General features: G+C 44.1%; 1 protein-coding gene across 1 annotated transcript in view; it reads right to left on the bottom strand.

Annotated features, from left to right (window-relative positions):
- MACC1 (MET transcriptional regulator MACC1) overlaps positions 1–14,576 on the bottom strand; it is a 49,236-nt gene extending 34,660 nt beyond the window's left edge. Inside the window, exon 1 of the mRNA XM_054020645.1 lies at positions 14,480–14,576. The gene's annotated coding sequence lies outside the window, so the exon portion shown is untranslated. The remainder of the gene's footprint in view (positions 1–14,479) is intronic.
- Between the last annotated feature and the right edge of the window lie 3,543 nt (positions 14,577–18,119).

The raw sequence follows: 18,119 nt of genomic DNA, 5'->3' as shown, positions 1-18,119 counted from the left end.
AGCAGCAGTTGTTCAGCTGTGACACCTGCTGGCAACCATTGCATGCAGCAGCAGATCCCTGCCTGAGCAAGGAAGCTCCACCTCCCTCCTCCTTCCCAGCTTCTTTCGGTGTCACCAACCTGGGAGGAAGTTCTGGTTCTCTTTTTCCCCAGCCAATTCGTGTGCAGCCGGCTTTGGAGAAGTAAGGAGAGGCAGGGCCTCCAGGGTCCTTGTAACCCCCTTTCTTTCTTCCTTTTTTCACACACAGTGAAAGTAAGAGAGCAGTTGCATGCTGGAGAGGAGGCAATACCGTGAGGGAGGAAGCAGACGGAACCAGTGAAGTGGTAGAGTGAGATGGATTTCACTCATTCATTTCACCCACACAGTAAAAATAATAATAATAATAATAATAATAATAAAAGGAATATTATGGTGGCAGCAAAATAGCCTACTTTTGTGTATAAAATGAGTCAGTTCAATTGGGAGGAAGCGAATTCCCAATGAATCATCTGGCTGACCATCCCCACACTCCTAAAACTGACATAGTGCATAGTGATGTGACTTCACTGAACAGGAGTCTGAGAAGTTTGGGGTGGGCCAAAAATGTTAGTAAGCTCCCCCCAAACTGGTGTGTGAATCAGCATTTCAAATAACAGGAGGTCAGACTAGATGATCCCTTCTGGCCTTAGACTCTCTGAATAACCATGCAGTGAATTCTCAGGAGCCAGGTTCAGCATGTATGGCTTATAACCCTTGATTCAAAATATGTGCCCGGTTTTCCACTTCATTCATTCTGTGTCAGAAAGCTTTACTATTTTTCATCATGACTGAAATTACTGCCTCCCAAGCAGAAGATGAGGGCTGCAGATCAGTAACTCTTAAGCGTAGTCACTGGATTTTTAGTATCTGTTCTCCAGCTTTTTATCAACTGTAGACAGTCCTGCACTATATCAAGACATTTGCACAGTAAATCCATCTTCACAGATATAGCAGTCTCCTGAAAACCAGGAACCAAAATTGCTGGTGCCTCATCCTTCAAGAAATTCGGTGTTTCTTGCAAGAAGTAGGCATTGAAGGTGCTCAGTACCCTGCAGGATTAGGTCTTTGAAGAGGATGCAGCACCTTGGCTGGACTAGTTTATTGTTACACCATAAGTACCAGTGTAGCACATCCTGAAGTATCCCAAAACACTCTGCAGGTAGGTAACCCAGCACAGAGACACAGCCACCTCTAGGGTGAAATGCAGCAGCTACTTAAGCTCAGTATGATGGTTAATCCCCACCCCCATCCAAAAAAACAATGTTGGGAAGAGCTGGTTGGGAACTCAAAATTCTGTTCTGTGGGAGATTCCAACAGTTGAGGTGGGAGAGTGAGGGCAATTGTTCCAAGTCAGAATGAAAAGCTAAAATTTTGAAATATCCCAAGAAACAAACCTTCTGAACATTTTGTTATTTGGAACCATTGAAATGCTTCATTTCAGTTTGTTTAAACCTTTATATTAAATATTCATTATATAGATATTAAATATAATATATACAAATAATAAAAATTAATATTTTGATATAAAATGAATCTAAACAACATCCAAACAAAACAGTCGTTTTCAACCAAAAACTGTTCCACTGAAAATGTTTCTGACCAACTTTAGTGTCAGGAGTCCTCTGTTGTATCCCTGACTTTGCCACAGACTATGTGTGTGTAAAAGGGTTGGCTACCTCTCATATACACCCCCTCTTGTGGCCAGTGGTGGTTCTGCAGCACATTGCCTCAGTTTCCTCTCTTGGTTTATTAAAAAAAGAGCACACAAAAAGCTTTCACAACTCCAATAACAGCCCTTCTTGGGGTCTGATTTTATTAAAACAAAGAGAGAGTCTTCCATATATAGACATAAATTGGGCACAGCCACTCCTTCCTTAGGTATTGTCTCCTCCTGTTCTCTGAGCAGCTGGAGAAGATGCAAGGCCTGCTCTGCCTTCTTCCCAAAAGGAAAACAACAAACGTTCAGCTGCATCTTCCCCGCCACAATTCCCTTTCTTGGGGACCTCTGCAGGAGACTCTCCCTGCAGCTTCACTCAGCAGTTCTACCCCTTTTGACTATCTACTGGCATCTGCTTTTGTATCCCCTCAGGGGCCTGGTTTAGTCACATGACTTCCTATCACATGACTTGCTTCTTTCTCTCCAGTCCACCTGGGGAGGTAAATCAGCTGCATCACAGGTGGGCTGACTTATCTCCCTTTGGAAGGGCCAGACACCCTGTAACAGTTCCTTATCATGGATAAGTCACTTACAATGGGCATGTCTTTACTACCTTGCAGGGGAGTTATGAAGCTAAACTGATGGATATTTGTAAATCATAAGATCCTTCTGTAGATGGAGAATAGACGAGCTATTACTATATAACAGCACACACAAACATTACACAACTCTTTAAGATGAGTAGTGAAGAAGAATACTGTCACAATGAAATTTCAGGCAGAATGTAGTTACTCCAGCTGAAGGCTAGGCAGGACTCTTACTCTGGAAGCATCATGGGTTTTCCTTGGAGGTCTCTCATCCAAGTATTGACCAGGCTTCAACTAGCTTAAAGTGTTAAAGCTATTAAGATCACATGTCTATAGGCCATATAGATGCTTCAATTCAGTGAAAGAAACTTAGCTCTGCCCATAAAAGGTTGAGGATGTAATGTTCTGAGTTATAACTTGATTTAATATTTTATGTCACCATGTTATAACTAGGCCACTGACTTCAGAAGCATGGAGCATTACTAAGCAAGCCATCAGTGACACCATGTAAAAATATCTTTGTCCTTATTTAGTGGAAACACAAAAGCCAACTGTAGGGAGCCAGGGTAGCTTCCCTCCGAACCTGAGGGTAAAGTGCCTTTCCCTCAGCCTGAGTGGGTGGGGCCAGCCCAAGCTCGCTCCACCCCCCCGGAAGGGGAGGGGTGGAACAGGAAGTATAAAGGGCGGGGCCCTTAGCTCAGTTAGGGCAGCACCAGGGAGGGAGGCAGACACAGACCGTGGGCTGCTCCCTTCAGAGCCTGCTGCCACACCAGGGGAGGCCCTGGACCCGTGGAAACCTCACCTGGAGGATGGACTGGGGCTGCCAGGACTGCCTGCTGCCAAGTACCCAGAGGAACTGGAGGAGCCGGAGGGGGAGCGGGAGCTGCCAGCAGCCGAGTACCCAGAGGAGCTGGAGGAGCCTGAGGGGGAGCCGGAGCTGCCAGCAGCAGACTACCCTGACGCACTCACGGAACCAGAGGGATTCGGGCGAGCAATCGGGTAGGAAGTAGCCCAGGGACAGAGCTGCACAGTGGTGAGTCTATGTAGTGGGACAACCCCGCTGACCCAGTGGTGGGACCCTCGTTCTGCCACTGTCAGGGCCCTGGGCTGGAGCGCAGTGGTGTAGGGTGGGCCTGCGTTCCCCTACCCGGCAGAGCCACGCCGGGACCTTTGCTGGCGCTCCCCTGCCTGAGGGGCGCGCTACTGACCTTTGCCGGCGCTCCCCTGCCTGAGGGGCGCGCTACTGACTGGCTGGCGGCCGCCCCGCCGCTAATTCCCCGCTGACGGAGGCGTGACCCAGACCAGCCAGGGACCTCGTAGCTCCCCACCACCCCCTAGCGGGTAGGTGGGCCGACGCCGATCACACCAACTAATAATGCTTTCAGCTAATCTAGACTAGAAATATCTTTGCAAAGCTATTTTACATTGCAGTTATTCCCACTTATATACACAGTATCTTGCCAAAAAGATTAACTGTTGAATTTGTTTTAACATGAAAATGCAGAATTAGATACGAGGTCAGATTCTGTTCTGTCACAGTGGTGCAAATTCACATTAACTCCATTGCCGTTAGCGGAGACTCACCTGTGGTAAATGAGAGCAGAACTTGTCTCTGTTTCTTTCAGTATTCGGTACACTGAATCAACCCTGTCCATGCAGACAGATTACCTTTTTATCTCAATGGTATTTAGAGATCAGTACAAAATCTCTAAGGCTTACATTCTACCCTATGCCTGAATTACCTGCAAATGGGGAAAGTGAGAGTTTTCATGGATTCTGAGGCCAGAAGGCATTGCTGTGATCATCTAGTCTGACCTCCTGTAGAACACAGGCCATAGAACTTCCCCTAAATAATTCCTAGACCAGATCTTCCAGATAAAACATCCAATCTTGATTTTAAAATTGTCAGCGATGGAGAATCCACCACGACCTTTCATAAATTGTTCCAGTGGTTAATTACTCTGACTGTTAAAAATGTACACCCATTTCCAGTCTGAATTTTTCTAGATTCAAATTCCAGGTATTGGAATGTGTTATACCTTTCTCTACTAGAATGAAGAGGCTGTTATTAAATATTTGTTCCCCATCTGGATACTTATAGACTGTAATAAAGTCAGCCGTTAACCTTTTCTTTGTTAAACCTAATAGATTGAGATATTTGAGTCTATCACTAGAAGGCATATTTTCTAATTCTTTAATCATTCTCATGACTCATCCCTGAACTCTCTCCAATTTATCCACCTACTCTGTTTTCTCCAAATCATGGGAGGGATATGATTGCCAAATGAATCGGCAAAAGGTTCAGTCTTCTAAGCCTGCTGATGTCCTAAGATCTGCATGAATCTTGAGAAACTGAGGAACTCCAGAGCCTTCGGCATGGATCTGCACTCTGCACTGCTTCCCAGCTGCCTTACTTGCCTGGCTCATTCAGGAGCTGTGCTTCCGTGAAGGCCCAACCAGCAGTTGCCTCTGACACATTCCTTCATGATGAGGGTTCACACATTAGAGGAGACACCACATTGTGGAGGGTATAGAGTTGGCCTGTAATGGGGGACAATGCTGTACAGAATAATATCCCTGCAGTCCAGACCTCTCCACCCTTGGTTCACCCCACTCTCAACCACAAATCCTTAACTCCATAGATGGGGATTTGCAAAGGTATTCTCATGGGCTGAGGGAAAACATTGAGCATAATATGAAGGTGGGCATTTCCTCCTCCCACTTTCATCCTGCTCCCTCTGATCCACCCAGTTTTGTCCCTTCCACTCTTGAAAATGAAGAGGCTCATTGGGCCCTAAAGCAGAAACCTGGATAAAGTGACATTTTCTTTGTTTTCCTATCCAACCAACAAAATACCAGCTTCAGTCTGGATTCAGATTTGTTTAAAGGCCTTCAAAGCTTGGATTGAGATCCCTTCCCCAAAGCTCCATGGGTTTCAGACCTAGGATTCCAATTCAGGTGTGTCTCCAATATCATCTAGTGTAATATTCCTTCTACTAATTTCTTAATTCACACTAATGCACCAAAATTCACATTACTGGGATTTGAGAGAAAAATCAAAGGACAATTGCCTATATAATAATGGGATCAAATAATAAACCATATTGACTCCTATTCCATCAGCAGGACTGAATTCAACACTAAATATGATTTTATTGATAGATTTTTAAATCTAAACAAAACTCTAATAATCTTCATCTTTCCTCCAGTAGAACTCAGGCCCTAGAATTTCACCCACTAATTCCTCAATCAAAGTTGAACTAAAGCATACCATGTAGAAAGACATCCATTCTTGATCTGTAGACTTTAAGCAATGTTGTTTTTTATTTGTAATGAGGTATTGTCCACAAAAACCAATCAGGATTAATTTTTTGTTATGTATTTGTATTGCAAGTGTCCCAAGGAACCCCGCAGTGTTTGGTGCTGTACAGTCCAGGACCCAAAGAGCTAACAATCTAAATAGATAAAGAGTGGGAGAAGGGATTATTATCCCTATTTTACAGATGAGAAACTGAAGCACAGATTAATAGCCTCATTTCAAAAGGGCTCTGCTCCCATTTAGACACCTGTCACAGGTTGGCTGGCCCTTAAAGGGCCCATCCCCACACACTCCCAAAGCTAATCCTGACTGGCAGGAGATCAGGTGGCTGAACTTAATTATTAGATGCAGCTGGGGAAAAGAAGGGGCTTGTCTCATAAAGAGCTGGGTGAGCTCAGTGGGAGAGAGGAGATGAGGTGGGATGTGGTCTCTCTTTGGAAGCAGGCTGAGATGAGGCAAGGAGAGAATAGGTTACTTCCAGGATGAGCTGGGAGCCTGAATGGAAGCAGGAAGCCTGAGGAGTAGCTTTGTGGCTGAAGCCCTGAGTGAGCAGAGAAGTGTGCTAGGCCCTGGACAATGGGGTTGTTTGAGGCTCAGGATCCTGGGAGTAGGCATGGAGATGAACTCTAGCAGTCAAGGCATGCTTGTGAGGAAGACGCAGCCTGCTTAGCCCAGCTGGGCTGAAGATTCAGTTGTTTTGAGTATTTCTGTTGGACTTTGATAAAGGACTCCATGGCTCTGGAAGGGGCAGGACTTTATAATGTGGTCTATCTGGAGGGCCAGAACACTCCTATGTCTAGAGTGGGCTGAAGGACAATGGTGGGGGAATCAGAGGCAAAAGTTGCTGCAGTGCCCCAGCCAGCCAGTAGGGAGTGTGTTGGGGTAGCCATTTTGCTACAGCCACTAAACTGAGAAGAAGGGAAGTAAGTGGATGCTGAGCATTATAAAATCTGACCCCAAATGATGTGTTCAAGACCACTCAAGAAATCTGTGGCTGAGTTAAGAATTGAGCGCAGCTCTCGAGTCCAAACCCAGTACTTTAACCTCAAAAACAACATTCCTACCAGGATTAGGGCCTCATTGGGTCCTGTACAAACATAAACAAAAGGTACACCTACACAGCACTGAGCTACTAAGAGTTAATTGAGGGGGTACACGCAGCTGATCTTGACAGATGTTTCCTGTCTAGAGAGAAAGGCAAGACCCTATTCTGCCTTTCTCCCAACCCGTCACCCCCAAGTCCTACCAATGTGCTGTTGAAGAAAATTCCTTTTCATCCATGCAGATTGCAGACTCACTGGGGCAAGGACTGTGTCTTATGGTGTACCTACATGGAAACGGAGAGATGTAATTCCCAGCTCTGGGAGATGTACATACCCCAACTCTACTTGAGCTAGCATGCTAATAATAGCACTGTGCCTACTGCAGTCTGGGAGGTGTCTTGGACTAGCTGTCCCACTACAATCCCGCCTCACACCCAGGGTACGTACTCAGATGGCTAGCTTAAGCCACCACCTTCACTGCCATGGGCACAATGCTACATTTAGCATGCTAGCTTGAGCAAAGCTAGCATGTACGTCTACCAGAGCAGGCAATTACCTGCAGGCTAAACTTAAGTCTACTGCATCAGTTGGAAACTCAAAACAATATTGTTTTGTAATAGAACCAGCCTTTTGCTACATCAACAACTCCCCCTGCCTTAGCACAGGCTTTGCCAAAAAATAAATAGAAGCAAACACACGTGCACTTGACTAATGGATCAACGAAAATGCTACTTCCCAGGTGGTTATCATTGGGAAACTTTTTTTTTAAATGACTTCTTTTTTTTAAACCTGGAAGTGCCTTTCAAATTCTCATGATTCATGTCTAGGTGAGCTGTTACATATTACATCCCATGGAGAATATAATCCAGCGTATTTGTACTATCACTCATAATACTGCTAATCAATCTTTTAAAAATTCAAAATATTTTCAGTGCAAGTTAGCAAACAAAATCCAGTTTGTAAAACACTTTGAGTATTAATGATTAAAAATAAAATAAGATGGACAGTTTTTTAAAAGCAAACCTACAATCATGTTGCTTTGTATCATGCATATCTATTGTATGGCACCTAAATTCTGCAGTGACCGGCATTCTGTAAGAAAATAGCCAATGCTACTTGAATAGAGCAGGACTCAATAGATACAATATGTGCTTGAAAACATTAGCAGGAGCTTAGGGAAGGGATTTGGAGTGACAAATCAATCAAGATGGTGGATCTGTGCATTTATGCATTGGCTTGGATAAAGAATTCATCTTAAAGCTGCTGATTATTTGTTTGCTTCAGGCAAAACGCAGCATACAGAAAAGAAACCTGTACTAAAGAGAATTTCTTGTGGCTTGTAAACAGCGTATTTGATAACAGGATATAGAACTTCCCTATCAAAGAGGTTGGTTCAGCCATAAATCGGTTGTCATTATGTGGGTCTCCTTTGCTTTGTAGTTATGTGCTGCTATTAATTCATGTGCAAAACTCCCTTTGAAATGAATGATTGATTTTAAGGTGTGGCCAATGGAATCTAAATCTGATTAAAAAGTTTACTCTTTAAGAAAAGAGTGCCTCCCGTTGGCATGAATGCTGAGTTTAGCATTCCCTACTACCCTGTCTCAATCACAGGACCTGTGGCTTCATTGGGAATCATAGATAGTCACTACTACTCTTCGTCAGGCTCTTCTGCCTGAATTTAGCCAGCAGCCATACCAGAGCTCATTTAAAGGTGCAGGCAACCCTCAACTGCCCAAAAGAACCTGGAAACTCCCTCAATGAAAGCATAATTGTCCCACTGTAGGAGGCTAGGTGGTATTTTTTTAAATAGATTAAAATCTGAGTTTGTTTCCTATTATGTGGCTGTAAAGCTCTTCTATTAGAATAACTGTGTGAGTGGACTGGACATCTTGGGAAATTGGAAATGAGGTTTTCACATCTGTCTGGCTGCCTTGACTTCAGTTTCAATGTGATGGCTGTTTGAGACCGCTAACTCATTTCTAACAGGTCACCAATCCAGGTCAGGAGTCTACATTAAAAAAACCAGACTCAATAATCTCAGTAGGGAGGAGGAGGATTGACTGAGCATAGAGACTAAACCTGTTCTCCTTCAGATCACTGAACTTTCATCCCTGGATGACGTAGGGCAGCTTGTGCCATCTGAACTGTACCAGTTCTGTGAATAAAATAGAGGATTCTAGACTCCAAACCTTGTCCAACAACTGCCTTTAGAGAAAAACTATTAAATTGGGACTAATGGATCCTTGGGTATAGGTGCACGTATTGTGATGAGTTCATCCACCCTGCTCCTCTCTCGTGCTCAGATGTTTAGTGTTGGAGGAGATCATGTTTTAAAAAAAAAAAAGCGCTCCTTGACAATTTTTCTCTAAATTATTAGTCCATGGGTGAAACTGTTTCCCCTTAATTATATAATCTTGTGCATACTTCAGTGCTGCTGATGCTGGAATGTTTATATAAATGTATTGCCCTTGAAAAATATCCAAAGGTTTGGTATTGGGAGAGTCAGGGGGTTGTCACTAGGACATAGAGCTTGTCACTGGTAGAAAGAGGGTTGATTCTAGCCCATATCAATAGTGACCCAAAGTTGTATTAATAATATGGTAATGCTAATAATTTGCATGTGTATATAGTGCTTTTCCAAGTGTTAAATGATAAAGCTGTTGTGAGAGCTGTTCTCTGGTCTATGAAATAAGTTGGTTGCCTCAACACTGTTCCTAGTGGACAGGCACTGTTTACAGTGTGAGCTAACAGGTAATAGACAAATTTAACTAAAAATGGTCTGCTCTTATTCGGAGTTTTAGGCAAACCAAGGCAGCATAGATAATGTATCTTTGTAAGTACTTACTAGACTCCTATCACTGAAGTACCTGAGTCCCTCACAAACATTAATGAATTCACCATCGTCTTCCCTTTGAGGCAGGGAAGTGTTATATGCCCATGTACTCCCCAGGTCTGAGGCATGCAGAGATTAAATACCTTGCCCAGAGTCGCGCAGGAAGTTTGTGGCAGAGCCAGGGATTGACCCAAAATCTCCTGAGTCCATCTCCATTTTACCCCTGCTCTGAGGATAAAATGGGGATGATAGCATTTCCCTCCCTCACAGTGCTGTTGTGAGGATAAATACATTAAAGCTTGTGAGGTGTTTGGATACCTCAATAGCGAGGGGCACATAAGAACTAAAAAAAGGTTCAATATTTTAAAAACTGTAAAATGAAACTGAAGAACACACAAATGAAGTAGCAGGTCACTGTAAAATGAATATTAAGAAGGCAAGAGGAATTCTCAATTATGGATAGGCAAAAACTCATTTTTTTAAGTACAACAAGCTTTAAGCACCTCTTAGACAACCAGAGAGTAGGGAACAATCAGTGAAGATATGGAGGCTACAGAGGATGTGAATTATTTCTTTTCATCAATCTTCACTATACAGAATGGCTGAGAAATCCTCGGTGGTGCAAGGAGTAGTTGAACAGTGGTGTAACTACAATGGTGCAAGTAGTGCAGTCATGCCAGAGACCATGAGGTTATTGGGGGGTCCTACCAGGGGGGCTGCCAGGAAGTGCGTGGCTCACTGGTCTGCGAGGGCAGGGGGAGGCTGGGAATGGGGCCCCCCCTCCAGCCAGGGCCACTCTTGGACATGAGCTGCTGGCAAGGATGCACAGAGACTGCATGTGGGGGATCACAGCAATGGGGGATGAGCAGGGATGGGAGGCAACCTGGACACGGGGGCATCCATAGAGATGGAGCACAAGGTAAAAGTATCAGCTGCTTTGCATGAGGAGGGGGAGGGTTGGCAGAGGGGGAATTTGAGGGGGCTAAATCAGAGCTGGGTGATTGCGGGGGTTGGAGCAGAACTGGGTAGAGTTGGGGATCTGGATCGGAGCTGTTGAGGGTGGGGGAAGGGAGTTGGAGTGGAGCTTGGTGGAGGTTTGGTCCAGAGCTGTGGGAATAGGGATGGAAGCAGAGCTGGAGGGGATCGACAGGGAACTGGGGGAGGGTTTGCGGGGGGCCTGAAACAGGGCTGAGTGGGGTGGATCAGGGCAATAATGGAGCAGGAGGGGAGTTAAAAGAGCCTGGAGAGGTGATTAGACTGGGGCTGGAGAAGATGAAGGTTGGACAGAAGGGACTAGAGAGGGGGTTAAGGAGAGCTGGGGCAGCTAGAGCAGAGGACAAAGGGAGGAGCAGGGGGAGCTGGTGGGAAGCTATGTGGGAGCAGGTGAATGGGAGGGCTGGATTGGGACTATGGGGTAGCTAGGCATGACCTGGGGTCAGGAGGAGCAGAGAGAGGGTTTGATTAGGGCTAGAGAAGAGCTAGGCAGAAACTAGGGGGTTGGCGGTTGGATTGGGGCTATGTGGAAGCTGGAGGGTGGTAGATTTTAGAATCAGGAAGAGGGCCTGTTCTTGGCCCTGTTTATGCCACTGGAGTTAAAGCTGCCCTAAATGGGGTAGCTGAAAATGTCTCACCCTAAGATTCCCCAATAATAGGCCTATGTCTACACTGTAATTAACCCTGGGACCCTGCGAGGTGGGAGGGTCCTAGAGCTCAGGCTGCAGCCAGAGCCTGAATGCCTACACCCCAATTAGCCCCACAACCTGAGCCCGAGCCAGCTGGCATGGACCCACTGCGGGTGTCTAATTGCAGTGTAGACATACCCTTAGGCTAGCATAGAGCCAGCACAGTCAACTATGTCCTCCATCCCAATATACAGGGAAAGAGAGGCTGAGGCTGAACATGCTATGTTCAGGCAGTCCCAGCCAGCAAAACAGATCCTTTGGAGCCATTGCATGCTGGTGCAGCTTGGAGCAGCCCCAAGTCTGCTCCCACTTGTGCCAGGGGCTGATCCAGACCTCAGTTCCTCCTAGAATCTTGGATGTCAGAGGTGGTGGACCTGTTCCAGTTCACCTGAGAATTCAGCCCCTTTTGTTTTAAGGGGATCCTATAGTGGAGTGATATTTTGGGGGAAACTCCTGACATTTAATGATTCTGGGCCCTGTTTTATCTTAAGAAATTCTATTTACAGTAGAGTACCCCAGCAACTGGGCTTCTTACTCAATGTATCTACATCTATTCATAATGTTCATATACTTGTAAACTCTGAAAGAGGAGGAGAGAAGTGAGATGGTCATATTTAATGACCCAAATTATTTAGGTTAATTAAAGCTCAAAAAGAGGTGAGTAATTCAGAAGGGCCTAACACAACTAGGTAACTGGGCAACACAGAAGATTAAATTCACAGCAGATAAGTGCTTGGAAAGGCACTTTTGAAAGCAACAAATTAAATTACTGATACACACTGATGGATTCTGAATGAACTGTAATGTCTCAGGAAAAGTCAAAATGTCATTATGAGCAATTTAATGAGGGTATTTGGTCAATGTGTAAGTGAATAAGATGTTAGGCTGTGTTAGAAAGTGGACAAAAAATAATAAGGAAAATATTATAGAGCCATTACTGTAGACAAATTGATGTATAGCCCTATTTTACTGTAGAATTCAGTTTCTGGGAAGGACATTTCAGAAAACACATGGCCAAAGTAGAAAACATACAGAGACATATAAGAAAAAGGATGAGAGTGGAGGGAGGGGGTTTCCATATCAGGAGATATTTTAAAGAGACATTGCACACAGTTACTCATGACTAAGGCTACAATTTTGTCATGGATGTTTTTAATAAAAGTCATGGACAGATCACGGGCAATAAACAAAAATTAACAGAAGCCATGACCTGTCCTGACTTTTACTAAAAACATCCATGACAAAATGGGGAGGAAGGAGGGTCCAGCACCCTGCCCCCCAGCATGCAAAGGCAGGGAGCTGCAGCCCCCTGCTCCTACCCAGTGGCTGGAAGGGACACCTGACCGCAGGGCTAGGAGCTGGGGTGGATCTCCGGCTGCTCTGCAGGGCTGGGAGCTCAGGGGTCTCCCACTGGAGCTGGGATCTGCGGGGTCTCCCACTGGGAGCTCCGGGGATCCCCCCAGCCCTGCAGAGTGGGAGCTGTCAAGCTGGGAGAGGGTATCCCCCATGCCCTGCAGGGCTGGGAGCTGGGGGGGGAGGAGGTCCATGACTTCCGCGATCTCCGTGATATACTTGTAGCCTTACTCATGACAGTAAGAGCTCCATGCATCTCAAGGGAAATATGCTCTGGGAGTGTGTGTGTGTGTGTGTGGGGGGAGGTTGTCTTTTTCCCTCCTCCCTCCGTGTTTTCCATTATAGGAAATAGCTTGAATTCCTACTGGTGCTCCACAAGAACTCTGCTGATGGAAAATTCTCTGGAGAGCTGCTGACTAGGTGGACTGGCTGACTGCTCAGGCCTGATCAAGCGTCTTTTCAGTTAGTGACATCCATTTTTTGTTACTGGGTGAGCTCCTTATGTTTCCCCATCCTGTGGACCCTTGAAGTTCAAGGGTGGAGATTTGACCACAGAGATCAATGCAAGAATTTATACCAGGATGAGCCAATGTAGTACTTCTGGGAATTTGAACTACTACTTGGTGTGGAAAAAGAAGAGGAGATATGACAGAGAATTATACACAAGTGTGAATGGCAGAGGAAAAGTCAAACGCTCCCATTTATCTTTCCATTAATAAAGGACAATGGAACATTAAACTTTAAAAGACAACACATTTAAGTAGATAATAAGACTTTGAATCCAATATATAATTAGCCTCGTTAACACAGTGCCACAGCATATCATTGTGGTAAATAACCACAATGCCAGTGCCAGTCCATTTCTTTTAATGTTGCTCAGGGAAATAGTATTTTATACCCTAAAGCAAAATGATTACCAGCTCTTATCATCCCCATTAACTCCCCCCCAATGCTTCCCCCATGGTGTAGTGCTATGCAATTAGGTAGAGCATGAGAGTTTTACACCTTCCACAGGAGTATCTGGCACTGGCTGTTGTGAAGGACAAGATATCAGATCAGAAATCAGACTATCTTCCTAAAATCCACTAAAGATAGGGTATTTAGTTCTAGAAATATTTGGGAGGCAAAGTGCATATTGCTGTTCAATATTTCATAATGAAAGCTGGTCAAAACAAAAAAACCCACAAATATTTCATATTTGATTTAGTATTTTTACCAAAATTCAAACTTTCAGATTTTGTTATTAATTTCCCCTCCCCCCCCAGTTTTTTGTTGAAATCAGAAACTTTGACCAGCTCTACTCATAATGTGTTAGTTATGCAAATATCCCTTCATTTTCTGTCAGTGTTTTCCTTTTTTACTCTTGAGGATATTTAGCTTTTAGATGTTTTTCCTTTCTTTAATGTTCATATCTATACATTTTCTTTACTGCCATCTTTTTGGCCTCTGAGATTATTATTTTTTTGTTTGTTTCTAATCAGTATGATTCTGGGATTCTTCAAACGTAATTGACTTGGATTTGTAACTAGGGGCTCTAAAACGGGGGAGGGGGTGGTTACGTGGGGGATTGCAAACTGTCAGCTCTGTGGGGCTGACAGCCCCGAGTCCCCACCCCACCCCGTTTTTAATTTATATGGGGGTTTACACTTAGAGGCCTGCTGTGTGAAAGCGGTCACCAGTACAAAAAGTTTGAAAACCACTTCTAATCCAAAGCCTGTTGAAGCCAACAGGAGTCTTTCCATTGACTCCAGTGGACTTTGGCTATGACCATTAAAAGGCTAACAAATGAGTAATGACTTTACTCCATCGGATTCATGAAGGCCGAACAGCCTCCTATAACACATTGGTTTATGAAATTGCACCATCTTCCCCCAATATTTTCTAGGTTCTCAGTCTCTTTCCACCCTAATATCCAAGCACCTCACAACATTTAAAATAGAAATAACAATAACAAAGTTAATTTAAAAAAAAGCAAAACACTTACTGTTATAGAAACAAGCAGCAACTGCTTTCGTTCAGGTCCAAATTATGACATTGTTTGGGAGGTTTGCAATGTATAAAGTGTGTCCATTTCCGTGCTGGCTTTGAAGAATGTCACTACAACAGGGTTAGGTTAGCTGAACCGCACACACCTTGTGTCTCTCAGGGCTTGTGAGCAATGCCCTCTGGGACTTGCAGTCCTTCTTCTGCTGCTTAGCACCACCTGTTTAAACAGATTATGGGGACAGCAGAAACTACATTACCCATAATTGCTTTCAGTTTATTTCTGATTATACCTGAAACCAGGAGAGCAGGTCTGGCTGCTGGAGTTTCGCCTTAGGGAGGGAGAGAAAGAAGCAAGTGGGAAAGGGAAAGTAACATATGCTCAGTTTGTGCATTTGGAAGATGTTCTGTGCCATGCTGAAGATATATAGAGCTCTCTGGAAGGGGCAGATAAGGGGAGTGTTGGGATAAAGCTCTAGTGTTGAATTTAGAAACAATTAACTTCAAAGTAAATAATACAACATCCAAAATAGCACAAACCTGCATAACTGCTTCTGCCTCTATCTGTGCGAGAGACACACGCTCAGCTACTGAATGAGCTCAGCTAGGGGTGGCTCCAAAACCTTTAGTCATCAACTGAGGCGGAAATACAGAAATATATTCCAGGAAAGAGAACAGAGCCTTTCTGACCCCATGTTTCTTGACAAAACAGATGAAAAGATTCCAAGATTAAAAGTTCATGGAGTTTTCTTAATCATCGCAACAAATTAGTATATGAAGACTTTATTAGACGTGGAGATGAGGGAAATTTTTCAGTTGAAACTTTTTTTGATAAATGCATATTTGGCAGTACTGCAACATTTAACGCGTTCATGTGAAAGTCAGAATAAAATGTTTTGATGTTTCGATTTGCAATGACTTTTCATTTCAAAATTTCCTTAAGCCTTACAGTTAAAAAAATGTTAATGTTAGAAAAGCTTGAAACCAAAACACATTTTGTTTAATCAGAAACAATCTGTTTGATTTGCCAAAAATTTCAAAAACAAATTCTTTGGTGGGTTTTCCCAAAATTAATTTACATTTTTTAATTGATACCAAACTGAAAAATCAGTTCTTCACACACTCTGGTTGGAAGAACTTGGGGTGATGGGGTTCAGAAAAGAGGTTGTGCCACTGGAAGTCAGAGCAGTCACACACTTATGTGGTTTTCTTTCATTAGTCCTTCACACCCAGCTCTCACCTGTGGCTCCAATTAGCCGCTATTATGTGGCAGTGGCCACACTCCAGGACATCATGTTTATTGGGGGGCTAAACCAGGTTGAGGGTAGCCATTGGGAAACACCCGTAGTGAGGGGAAATGTCTATCCCCAGTGCACTTAGTGTGCTTTGGCAGGCCAGGCAGAGGAGACCTGTTAGTCCAACAGATGGAAAAGCACTGCAGCCATGTTATGTGGGATACACAAGGTTTGGCAAGGCACAAAGATGTCAATGGATATCCATTGCACCTAAGGATGTTTCCAGTCATTGCAACCTTTGGTGCCACTGGTTTTTGACTTCAGCAACTGAGAGAGTGAGATTGCCTCTGTGTGCAACGGTATTCTAACTTAAAACTTCATGCACAGGCATTCATGTATCAACCTGTGTTGCCGCAAAGCCATCGTCGGATACAACAGACAACCATACAGTTTGAAGAATGTACCTACCATATTTCAGTGCACTGAGGTCCAAATCCTGCACCTGGCCAGAGCCCAAGTAAATAGTCTTTGAACAGGGGGTTCTTGGCATGAGTCAGAGAGGAGGTAAATCTCCCATCCTGATTTATTATTTGTGTTCCAGCAGCACCTAGTGCAATCACAGCCCCACGTACTAGGCACAGCAGTCCCTGCCGCAAAGATCTACAATCTAAATAGACCTGACACAAAGGGGGGAGAGAGAGGCAGCATTCTGACTGTTTTACAGATGGGGAATGGAGACACAAAGGGATAGTTTCTCACTGATGTCGCACAGGAATGCTTGACAGAACCAGAAATTGAACCCAGATCTTCTGTGTCCCAGGCCACTGCCTTGACCACAAAATCATTCTTCCTCTAACGAGTCTGCACCAGCAGCTGAGGAGAGGGATTTAGCTAGTGAAATTGTACCTAGATCCCCTGACCATGCTGCCTCCCACAAGTTCTCCTCCACTGGTCTGTGATAGCTGCACAGTGCACAGTTTGCACTAGTGTCCTGTCCCTCCCCACTCAGCAGAGCTGCACCAATTCCACTGCATTCATGGGCTACTTACATGGATCAGACTGGGCCCTGGGGGAGGGTAACTCCCTCATTTAGGGTTCTCTTTAATTTATTTTTAAAGTGTCTCCCTCCAGCAAAGAAGAAAATGTTCCTATTTTTCAGTGAGACATTTAAAATCTCACTCATTTCTTTTTCAATCCCATTCACTCAAAATGTCACACTGAGATAGAGCCCTAGAAGGAAATGAATCTGCCAAAACCATATTCATCATGGTGGCATCTAAATACCTTATGGAACTACATAAGCTCAGCCATGTAGTTTATTATTGTTTTCCATGGATTTTATGGCCAGGAGAGACCATTAGGCCATTCAATTTGACTTCCTCTATATCACAGACCAAAGAATTTCTCACAGTACTGAGCCTAATAACTTGCATTTGATTAATTAATGGTGGGTCTCATCTTAAAACCCACTATCTAGAAAATAAGAACCTCTAGTTTACAGCCATAGTTTGATTTAAGTTGGAGTTAGTTCTGAATTCCTGTTTAATAAATCCCACTTGCCAGATGATACAGGCCTTGGGAGGGCTCTCCTCCGTTCCCATGAGGAGGGTGGTCAGAACAATGCCCACAAACAGCCAGGCAGGGCCTAGCCTTCTCCTGAGACTCTGCCTATGGAAATAGAATGGGTTTTCTACCTCCACATCCCCTCTAAAGTTCCAACCTTGGAGATTAAGGGCCTTCTGAGAGAATTTGTAGTTGGGGATGGGCACTGCCAGTGGGACGAGAGGGGAGATAATGCCAGCCAGTTCTGCTGGCTTATTCAGAGCCATTGGAGAAGCAGGGACTGTTTGTCTTTTCTGTTCAGACTGTAAGCTCATTGAGGCAAGAATTGTTTTTTGCAGTGTGTGCCCAGAATCTAGCACAATGAGGCCCGAACCTGAGCAAAGGCCTAGTGATGCCATAATAATAATTAAGAACAATAAAGGAGACTTTGTTCTCCTGAGTATCAAGCTCCATTCCTTTTTATTGTCCTCCAGAATGATTTCCAAAGCTTCTATTTACTGACAGCCTTCACCTGGCAGGCAGTTACCATCTCACCTACCACTCCTGGTTTCCCTGCAGGGTCACTGGCCCAGAGCAGAAATGTTGCATTCCCTAGAGAGCATTTTTAGACATTTTGTCAGTCCTTCCTCACATTTTAAAAAACAAAGCTATTGAAATCAATGATGGTTTTACCTAGTAAGGAAGACCTTTGGATTGGCCTCTCAATTCATATTAAACAGCCTCCTTACCCGGAAATTAATCAAAATATTTAACCAATCTGGTGTATGTGTTTTTTCAGTGTATTAATAAATATATTAAAATACATCTCTGGTGTAAATATCTGTCGAGCATATTTCCCCCTGC

Source organism: Malaclemys terrapin, chromosome 2 (genome assembly GCF_027887155.1).
Source record: "Malaclemys terrapin pileata isolate rMalTer1 chromosome 2, rMalTer1.hap1, whole genome shotgun sequence".
NCBI lineage: Eukaryota > Metazoa > Chordata > Testudines > Emydidae > Malaclemys > Malaclemys terrapin.
The sequence above is the reverse complement of the archived record's forward strand: the minus strand, read 5'-3'. Positions and strand labels throughout refer to the sequence as shown.